Genomic DNA, 10,759 nt, shown 5'->3' with positions numbered 1-10,759 from the left:
GTAAATGGAGAGAAAAGATAGAAAAGAAAAGACAGCAGAAAAAAGAAAAGCACAAAAGACAAGAAAAGATCTGATGGAAATAGCCCCAGAAAAGGGGGGATGGAAGAGGAAATAGAATAGATACAGGGAGAGGAAACAAAGGAAACAAGTGGGGAGAGCTGTGATGATTGCAGGGGGTGGGGGAGGGTGACACACTGCTTGTGGAGGGAAGGTCCCGTGTGCAGAGAGATGGGGAAGGGTCATGTGTATTGGGGAGGGGGAGGACAACTTTTTTTTTTAAAGAAGCACAGAGGCAATGATGAAAGGTGACACATTTCACTTTCTATTATTTTTTATTGTCTGTTTCTAAATGGCCCTAAGGGCTGGTCCCTGCTCAATGCCCCAGAGGAAGGCGAAAAACCTCCAGGGTCTCAGGCCAATCTGCCCTGGAGGAAAATTCCTTCCTGACCCCAAACATAGCGATCAGTTTGACCCTGTGCATGCGAGCAAGGACCACAATGGGAAAGGACCCACTGGTTGCTATGGTTACACACCCTGCCCCAGTCACACCCTGAGATACAGTCTGTGTCCCAGTATTCGCCAATCACCAGTGCTTTCCTCTGATAAGGTACGACTCACTTCATTGCTTCCATCCTGGCAGACAGAACCAACTGCTCTCCTTCCTGGCATAAATCTTCCAACTGTTCCCACAGCTTGAAGCCCAGTCAGCTGTAATGAACCGTATTTGAAAGATACTTTATTATTACTAGGTATGTTCAGATTTTGGGGGTCTTACAATGAAATGTTGGTTTGCATCCGATTTATTTAGCATGAAGAGAACATTGAATGCTCACCTCTTTGTCAGTGATGGTCTAAGCATTGCTCTCCTTTTGAGAGGTAACATCTTCTGCAATGTCTAAATCTTGATAGGTGGTCCCTTAACTAGAGAGAGGAGATGCTTTTCTTAGATCTCCGCAAGAATGGCCGTCATCAGTTTTGTGGTATTCCCCTCTGAATGGCAGAAGAATCTGAAAATGAACCCAGAATCATTGACTTCTAGATTGTTGCCATGAGACGGAGCACGTCTTACCTCGTCACAGGAATGATCCACTTCATGTATCTTCTTCCTGCACTTCTAAAGGACAATAAAGTGCAATGAACAATTCTGCACAAATATAATCAGTAGCACAGCTAATCTCTTGCAAGAGCAGTTCAAATACTCACCTCTCCACTGTGGTCAGTTGCCCTCTTATTTACTGAGCTGTCTAAATACCAATGTTACCGACCTGTAGCCAGCACCCAGCTCCATTTTTCCTTTGGTCAACAAAAATGGTTCGCTATCACGATCGTTTGCAACTTCCAAGCCTTCCAGTCTGGGAAGATCAGCTCAGCTGCATTTCTTCCATCTGAAAGACTGACCAGATCCATTATTGTCACCTGAACTCTGAGAATGTGTATGTCTCACCTCATGAAAGGGGATGATCAGCTTCCCTAATTGCTTCTTGAAAAGCACAGCCCTCTGCTCTCCTGACATCCGGAGAAGTGCGAGGTGCTGTAATGATCAATATCTGACAGATTTGTTTGGTGTCTGGAGGGCTCTTCACTGAAATGATCATTTTTCATTTACTTTAGGTGGCAAAATGGAACCTTAGATGCTCACCTCCTTGCCGGGAATGGTCTGAGCGTGGCTGTGTTTGGAGAGATGCAACCAGCTGCGTGGTTTAACACTTGCTGGGGATAAGTGGCTACTCTCCTTTTCCATGAATAGACTCACAGGATGATTCTATTGCATCTCAGAGGCTCTGGCTACATACTTTGCTTTGTTCTCAATTAGTTGGCAGCATTCCCCTCCTGACATATAACATAGGCTCCGAAAGAAAAACCAAAGTCTTGAATTTGAACTGGGATGCTATAAGCGGGTATATTCCTTACCTCCTGATAAAGAGGAACCCCTGTTGTCTGCTATGGCCCTCGACTCTTCATGCATCTTGGGATGTGTGATCAGCTGTAACAATCAATTTTTGACACAGCATTACTTATCATCAATCTTGGGGTGTCCTACATTTTTATGGTGCTTTCCCCAACCTTATTCCCTTGGCAAATAACCAATATAGAACTATTCACCGAGGCTGTGGTGAGCTGACCAGAGGTACATTCACCTGCAATCTTTCAAACAGATTTCATAGGTTCCTATAACCTATGAAATCTGCATCTACACTGGTATCATTACCTGAACTACTCCTTATCCACAAGGAAAAAATGCTTTCTTCACTTCGCAATGGGTCAGGCTGCTCGTGCAGTATTCCTCTCCTGGTATACAAGGCAAGTTTCATTTCTTTCATCTGAAAGAATAATCAGATCCAGGAACTGAACCTGGAAAGTCAAGAGAAGGTGAGTTCTTGACCTCTTGGCAGCAGTGATTAATTTCACTTTTTTCCTTTCAGTAAGAACCCTCCCAGCTCTTCTAGGAGCTTCCTGAAGTTTTTTATATCCTCAATGTTCAGATGCACCTGAAGGTAGGAGAGGATCCATTCGTTTCCACTTGACTGGTACAGAAATGGTGTTTCTCACCTATAGACATGGACAGATCAGCTTCATGAATTCCTTCTAGAGCACAACAGCCTCTGCTCTCCTATCAGGAGAGGTACGATCTGCTGCTGGAACTACCAATATTTGGTATTTATTCCTGACTGGGTTTGCAACTGCTGCTTTGGCACAAGATTCATTTGGTAATAAGAGAAACTTGAAACTCACCTCCTTGGTCCCTGATCTGCAGGGATGTTTACAGCTGGAAAGTGCAACTGGCTGCACTGTCTCAGGTGGCTGCTCTCCATTCCCAGGACTATAGCTACAGAATGCTCTTCTGTCCCCTCTGTGGATTCAGCAGGTGGCCAGGCCCACTGCGTTAGCACAGTCTGCACCTGCTTCTCACAGTCTTCCCTTGAGAAGTGAGAACAGCAGCAGTTCTTCTACCTGCAAGTTAATAAGATCCATTAATATCCACTCGGGTGCTCTGAGCCTGGGCATTTCTTACCTTTTCCCCAAGACAGTCGCTTTCACTCATTTCCTCTTGGCATGGGTGGTCATCTGATCCCCTCACATCTTGAATGATGATCACCTGCAAACATCAATGTTTCAGAGAATTTTTATTTGTTTTTCTAGCTATGCAGAGCCATCGGTCAACATGTGCTTCATTTGGCTCCCAGATGCTCTTCTCTGTTCACTTCCTTGTCAGTGAATTTCCATTGCCTGGTGTGATTTTCAGAGGGGCAACCAGCTACATTGGTTAATAAATGATGTAGAAGTGGCTTTTTCCCAAACTGGAGTCATAAGATGCTTTTCTTGCATCTGCACTGGTATCATTACCTGCCTGCCTGCATTCTTAAGTTCAGCCATGTCTTGGAATCTTCCTCCCTTGAGAGGTCAGCACTGCCTTTCTTTCACCTGAAAGTAGAAACCGATTCACTGTGAGGTGCCTTCCTTACCCCTAGATAGAAATGATCAGTTCCACTTATTTCTTGACATTTGATAAATAAGCCACAATGATCACTTCTGTACAAATAGAATCGGTTGGACAATTAATCTCTGCAAATGCGAGAGCAGGTGAAATGCTCCTCTTCACATTCTGGTTAGTTGCACTTTTTCTTTGTTACAACCTTGTAGGAAAAACCAACCATTATCCAGGAAGGAAAAAGGAGCAAAGATCATCATCATTGGTTAGAATTACTGACTACTGACATCTGAACAAGTAGCTCCCATATTTATTGCTTTCTTCAGTAAAGCAACTTCTTGTGCTCTTTGGAGATGAAGATTTCATCAGTTACATTTCCTCCACCTGAAAGTATGAGCAGAATCATTTACTATTATGGGAATGGCGTATTGCATTTCTTACCTCCTTAAAAGGATGGATCAGCTAATTCCTGGATTGAACAAGTGGCAAGTCCATGTTGCTTTGTCTTGCGTCTGCTTTTCATATTCTCCCCATGACAAGTAAAGTCCACCACAGTTCTTCTCCCAGAAAGTAAAATCCACACCACTTGATCTACACATGGATGTTTGGAGACTGGTATTTCTTACCTCCTTGTCCGGGACAACCACTTACCCTCACCTCTCCCTGGTAGGAATGACCACCTGGTCTGTTCATATCTCATATTAGAAAAACCTGCAATCAATGTTTGACAGAATTATTTATTATTACTCATTACCAGCTATGAAGAGTCATCAATGGAGAAGGTTCCTTAGCATCCAGATCATTAAGCTTTAAGAGACCTTTCAGTGCTCACCTACTTGTCAGCAACGTTCTACCGCAAGACTTTGATTCCTAGAGGTACAGTGAGCTTCCGTGGCTAAAATTTGAAGCATATAAGTGGCTGCTTGCCTTTTTCTGAACTAGAAGTAAAAGATGCTTTTCTTCCCTGTGGCCAGGTCTTACCTGGCTGACTTTGTTTCTTAAATTCAGCAGCCTCTTATCATCCTCCCTTTAATTGGAAGATCTTCATTTCACCTGAAAATAGAAGTAGAGCCTTTAATTCCTGCCCCCATGCTGTGAGGAGGTACCTTCCTTACCTCTTGATAGGAATGATCAGTTCCACTTATTTCTTGACATTTGATAAATAAACAACAATGATCACTTTTGTACAAATAGAATCGGTTGGACAATTAGTCTCTGCAAATGCAAGACCAGGTGAAATGCTCCTCTTCACACTCTGGTTAGCTGCACTTTTTGGAAGGAAAAAGGAGCAAAGATCATCATCATTAGTTAGAATTACTGACTACTTACATCTGAACCAGTAGCTCCCATTTTTATTGTTTTATTCAGTAAAGCAACTTCTTGTGCTCTTTAGAGATGAAGATTTCATCAGTTACATTTCCTGCACCTGAAAGTATGACCAGAATCATTGACTATTATGGGAATGGCGTATTGCATTACTTACCTCCTTAAAAGCATGGATCAGCTAATTCCTGGATTGAGCAACTGGCAAGTCCGTGTTGCTTTGTCTTGCGTCTGCTTGTCATATTCTCCCCATGACAAGTAAAGTCCACCACAGTTCTTCTCCCAGAAAGTAAGATCCACACCACTTGATATACACATGGATGTTTGGAGACTGGTATTTCTTACCTCCTTGTCCGGGACAACCACTTACCCTCACTTCTCCCTGGTAGGAATGACCACCTGGTCTGTTCATAGTTCATATTAGAAAAACCTGCAATCAATGTCTGACAGAATTATTTATTATTACTCATTACCAGCTATGAAGAGTCATCAATGGAGACGGTTCTTTAAAGCATCCAGATCATTAAGCTTTAAGAGACCTTTAAGTGCTCACCTACTTGTCAGCAATGTTCTACCCCAAGACTTTGCTTCTTAGAGGAACAGCCAGCTACCCTGGCTAAAATTTGAAGCATATAAATGGCTGCTTGCCTTTTTCTGAACTAGAAGTAAAAGATGCTTTTCTTCCCTGTGGCCAGGTCTTACCTGGCTGATTTTGTTTCTTAAATTCAGCAGCCTCTTATCATCCTCCCTTTAATTGGAAGACCTTCATTTCACCTGAAAATAGAAGTAGAGCCTTTAATTCCTGCCCCCATGCTGTGAGGAGGTGCCTTCCTTACCTCTTGATAGGAATGATCAGTTCCACTTATTTCTTGCCATTTGATAAATAAGCAACAATGATCACTTCTGTACAAATAAAATCGGTTGGACAATTTATCTCTGCAAATGTGAGACCATGTGAAATGCTCATCTTCTCGCTCTGGTTAGTTGCACTTTTTCTTTGTTACATCCTTGTAGGAAAAACCAACCATTATCCAGGAAGGAAAAAGGAGCAAAGATCATCATCATTAGTTAGAATTACTGACTACTTACATCTGAACCAGTAGCTCCCATTTTTATTGCTTTATTCAGTAAAGCAACTTCTTGTGCTCTTTAGAGATGAAGATTTCATCAGTTACATTTCTTCCACCTGAAAGTATGAGCAGAATCATTTACTATTATGGGAATGGCATATTGTATTTCTTAGCTCCTTAAAAGGATGGATCACCTAATTCCTTCCTGTAACCTACAGCTGTCTGTCATCCTTGCATCTCAAAATATGACCTGCGGCAAAGATCAACATTTGACAGACTGTATTTTTGTCAGGCAACAGGTAAATGAATTGTCCTTGGATTCATTTTGTAACAGGGAATATAAATCCTCACCTTCTGTGTGATGAATTGCTGTATTGGTTTATCTTTTTCTCTCCATACAATCAGCTGTATTGTTAAAAACCAATAGGTATAAGTGATTTCTTTATTCTTGACTAGAACAAGTAAATACTTCTGTAACTCTCAGAAGCTTTGGTTATGTATATTGCTTAATTCTTACGAAACTGCTTGTAGCCTTTGACAGCAAAGTATAGATTCACTTCCTTCACCTAAAAACACTCAGATTGGTTAGTTTCCACTCCATTGCTACCAGAAGGTGCATTCCTTACCTCTTGATAGGAACAAGTTTCTCTTACTAGAGTGGTACTATATGAACTTCTGACAGACAAGATGTAATGATCAAATCAACAGGAGTAGTACCAATTGTAATGTCATCTCTTGACAGGTAAGAACCAAGCTGATGCCACTTTTCAGATAGACCATTTGTACCCTTTCCTTTTTGAATTGTACAAATGCTGGCATGATTAACCCCTAGTAGTTACATCTTGACACAGACAATCAGCATTCTACCCGATGCTAAAGAAATCAGTCCAGGTTCTTACCCCATCCACTGCTTCTGTGCTTCTCCTTTCTCTTCTCTTGCAGCCTCTTTGCCCACTCCTTTTTCATGTCTCTCTCCTCACCCATTCCCCTTTCCTCTTTCTTCTCTGTCCCTTCCTCAGCCCCTGGTGTTTCTTTCTCACTAACAACTTCCATTTCCCCCCTCACCTCCATTATCAATACCTCATTTCCTCCCCCCACCCCAGTCTTGTGCCTGCCTTGTTTCCTTCCTCCTTACAAGAATTCTTTCCTTCATCCTTCTGTGTCTCACGTTCCCATCTTTAGCAATGGAAGCAGGTTGGTCCCAGAAGGCCCTGCTCCAACACCCTAGTCCCTGTACTCAGACCTACAGGCAGCAGCCATGTGCTCTGGGCGACATCCTGGTGTGAAATGCCGCAGCCCCTGGTGGCTGACCCATCAATCACTGCATCACAACAGGGAGTTGTGGGTCATCGTCACCAACTCCTCAGTGGGGCAAAGTGACCTGCCCCACATCCTCCCAGGGGAGCTGTAGGGGGAAGGCTCTGGCTGGCTCTAAACTCTCAAATGAGTCAAATTACACTTCAGATCTGGACTCACCAGCTGGGGCTCTGTGACAGTGAATTCCAGGATCATGAACGGCTCCTTTCCGTGTGATTTGGATGGAGTGGGACTTACACAGCCCTCACCTATGGAAGCTTATATCATAGTTCCCATCCCCTGCCTGTCCCTGCCTCTGGGTTTGTCTAGTCACCACGCCTACAGTGGAATGTTCCACCTCCATCATAATGGGCCAATTCTGAGCAGTCCTGAGTTCCTGCATCTCCCTCTGGAACCAGTGAGAGCTGCAGGTGCCCAGCCTCTCTCAGGACTAACCCTGTTGGCTGCGTTTCATGGCACCGTGCTGTGCCCTTCATCTTGTGTTCTAGGCTGATCACTGTAGACCCACCCGAGGACTGACAGCCAGTGCCTCCTGTACAAGGGAATCCAGGCAGGGGTTTCAGTGTTAGTGGGAGATGGGCAGATACCAGAACCATCCCTCCACCCTTCCATGATCACTGGGAGCTCTGATAAAAGGACACCTGTTATTGGCTGTGTGGGTCCATACGTTGTCCTGGCTCTGGCCAGGTAGCTGGCCCAGGAGACCTCAGTCAAACTGCCCAAAAGACAACAGACTTGTTCAGTGGCAAAGACGCTTGTCCATGTTTGTTGTCGACAAAGCACTGGTACTAGCACCCGATACACTCTGCATGGACATTAGGACATGTATGCTCATGAACATGGACCAGCTCAGTCAGCAGTAGGACTTCCCACTGTCCCCTCGGCCAGATGTACCTTCTGAGACCCCTCTTTTATACACTGATACAAACAAGTTGTGTATTTCCCCTCTCACATGCTTAGTTTCCACCTTAGTTTTAACTCTGTAGTGGGGTATTCTTGTGACTAGCTAGTGCCTAGTATTTATTAGGAGTGTCTCTGTTTTAGCAACACCAGCCACATCCTTACCAAGTTTGTGTACTGGACAGTGAAGTTGTAAGCAAGCATTTGCTTTGTAGCAGGCCTGACTCTGGCTGATGTTTGGTTCAGGCCTCATCTGGTCCCAGGCCCTGTCTTTCAGGCTCTTTCTGCTACAACCGTCATATCCAAACCACCCCAGGTTTGGCTTTGGTTTTCCCAGCAGATGAGTTTGCAAAACCAAGACCCGAACCATCTCCCCTTTTGTTCTTCTCTAGTATTAGGGCCTCTCCAGCCTTGTTTGTGAGTGACCCCCCCTGTAACTTGGGTTGCCTTGAACTCCCAGATCTGTTGTTCACCCTGACCCCCAGGGAGGAGCAACTCCCATTGATTTCCACTTGGAGATACTCCTACCTTCCAGTCAGCATCCAGCCCTGACATCGCTGGCCTGAAGCTTTCAGGAGGTTGGGCTTCTAGAGTTTTCCAGTGAGCAGAGTCAGCTCTGGAAACTAATTCCACTGCAACAATTTGTACTTCACTGCCTGGTTTGGGTTTAGTCTGTGATGGTGTAAGGACAATGTTTGTGAGAACTAGAGACGTGTCAACAGGAAGTGGAGATGAAATAGAGTTATTCAGCTATATTGTAGAGGGGAGGTTAATGAGAGCTAGAACTGAAGGGAGAGGGAAAGACAGATCTCTCAATGGTCCCTGATTATCTCACTCAGAAATTTAATTCCATAAAACACTAGCAGGAAATAAGATAGAAGCGGCGTTTTGCTTACTTCTCCCAGTTCAGGATGTGCCCCAGTGTTCCTTATGGCCGATTCATGGAAATATTGGACACTGAGGTTGATGCATGGGGCATATTTATATCGTTACTCATTGTTTTTCAGTGTGAAGGGTTGTGGTAACTGTGGAAGACCTGATGACTTTGACACTATGGATAAGGCCTTTAGACCTAATTAGGGCTCTGGTTACTCCAGGACCAGCTGGGTCTATATTCTGTGGCATAGTCTATATCCTTGTGGGTAGAGCAGGTTGGAAATTTTTACAGCAGCTTCATTCACCCTATGAATAATTAATATTTTGACTGACTTGAATATGAAGAAATCTAATATAATCAGCGCAGCAGCCCCTGCGTGGGTCAGGTTTTCCATTCCATGTATTTCACACTGCCCTTGCTTTCAGCTTCAGTCTACTGAAGACTCTTGACAATTAAGTAACTTCAGGGGAGAAGCTGGAGGCTTTGGCTGCTGTGTCGGGGACAATTGGATCTTTTGGCAGCTGGGAAGGCATAGGAAGCCGTGTGGCATGGTGGGGTAGGCACACCAGCTAGATGTTTCTGCTAGAACAATCGAGTCAGATAGGTAGCAGTGTGCACACTTGTATTGTCATATTTAGAGCTCTAGTCCTAGAGTTGAAGGCCAGAAGGGACCACAGATCATCTAATCTGACCTCCTGTATATCACAGGCCCCTAAACAGCACCCTGAACCCCCCACCCTTGGCTGTGGGCCAAGAAACAGAGCCCCGGTCGTAACCATAGTAACCTTGAAGATGCAGGATCTGGTTCTGTGTTTGTGCAAAGCACAAGGAGAACATGCCAGGGTAACTGTATCAGTATTCCCCTTCCCTGGTCCACCTGCTTTAGGCTCCCAGCTCCCAGCCATCACCGCTATTGGGGAGACTGTCTTCCCCTCACACACACTCCCCTTTGACTGGCATGTTAAGACTGCAGAGCCCCCTGATTTACACTTTGACATTGTCCACAACCCAGCCGCCTTTCCCTCACTAGGCTCTGCCCAGTGTATTGCCCATTGGCCTAGAGCGGTGAACTGCGGCCAGAGGGAGCCACGATCAACTGAATCTGTGGACGCGGAAGGTAAACAAACCGGCCCAGCCCACCAGGGGATCTCCCTGAACAAGCGGCAGCCCTAGTTTGAGAACCACTGCCCTAGGGCCCAAGCTGGACTGTAGAACCGCTGTGTCCCCATTGCTCACTAGCCTGGAGATCTTTGACAATGCTTTGCTAGTGAACAGTGAACCCCTCCAGGCTCTGTTCACTCACAGCCACCAGCATCCAAAGTCAGGCCCAGCTGAATCCACGAATGCTCTGCCCAGCTAGTCATGAATAGACACAGGGCGGCACCTATATATCCCTCAGTCCCAGCCTTGCACCCCAGAACTGTGCATCTTGTACTGCGCAGGACCCCCCCACCCCTGAATGGTGTAAACTTATTAAAAGTCCGTCATTCCATCAAAGGGTGATGAACATGCCCCAGCCTTTAACGTGAGTAGAGCTCCCCCAAACACTCCAGCCGAAAGCACCCTGGCTTAGATAAACAATGAATCAAGCTTATTAACCAGAGAGGGATTTTAAGTGATATAGGCATAAAAGTCAGCATTGGTTAGAAAAGAAAAGATTGTGGTTGTATCCTAACTCCTAAACTTTACCAAGCTGAATAAGATTTGAAAGCAAAAAGGGATCTCTCTCCCCAAAACTGTCTGCAGGCCATACTGACTGGAAGGCTTTCCAGACAAGACCGCCCCTCCCCTCCCCCCACACTTTTCAATGTTGGTTCTTTGTCTTTCACACACTCTTGCCGC

At 44.9% G+C, this 10,759-nt stretch overlaps 1 long non-coding RNA gene across 5 annotated transcripts; it reads right to left on the bottom strand.

Annotated features, from left to right (window-relative positions):
• Nucleotides 1-324: 324 nt before the first annotated feature.
• LOC135975564 (uncharacterized) lies at nt 325-4,313 on the bottom strand. 5 transcript variants are annotated; one of them, XR_010592479.1, is made up of 5 exons: nt 3,346-4,313; nt 2,734-3,097; nt 2,210-2,321; nt 834-1,984; nt 325-708 (listed from the first exon to the last, which is right to left on the bottom strand). It is a non-coding gene; the product is annotated as an uncharacterized LOC135975564 (long non-coding RNA). The 5 variants fall into 5 exon arrangements; XR_010592481.1 differs by lacking the exons at nt 2,734-3,097; nt 3,346-4,313 and having other exon boundaries at nt 834-921; nt 1,070-1,984; nt 2,210-2,727; XR_010592480.1 differs by lacking the exons at nt 2,734-3,097; nt 3,346-4,313 and having other exon boundaries at nt 834-1,393; nt 1,912-1,984; nt 2,210-2,727.
• Nucleotides 4,314-10,759: the final 6,446 nt, after the last annotated feature.

Source organism: Chrysemys picta, chromosome 14, assembly GCF_011386835.1.
Source record: "Chrysemys picta bellii isolate R12L10 chromosome 14, ASM1138683v2, whole genome shotgun sequence".
Lineage (NCBI taxonomy): Eukaryota > Metazoa > Chordata > Testudines > Emydidae > Chrysemys > Chrysemys picta.
The sequence above is the reverse complement of the archived record's forward strand: the minus strand, read 5'-3'. Positions and strand labels throughout refer to the sequence as shown.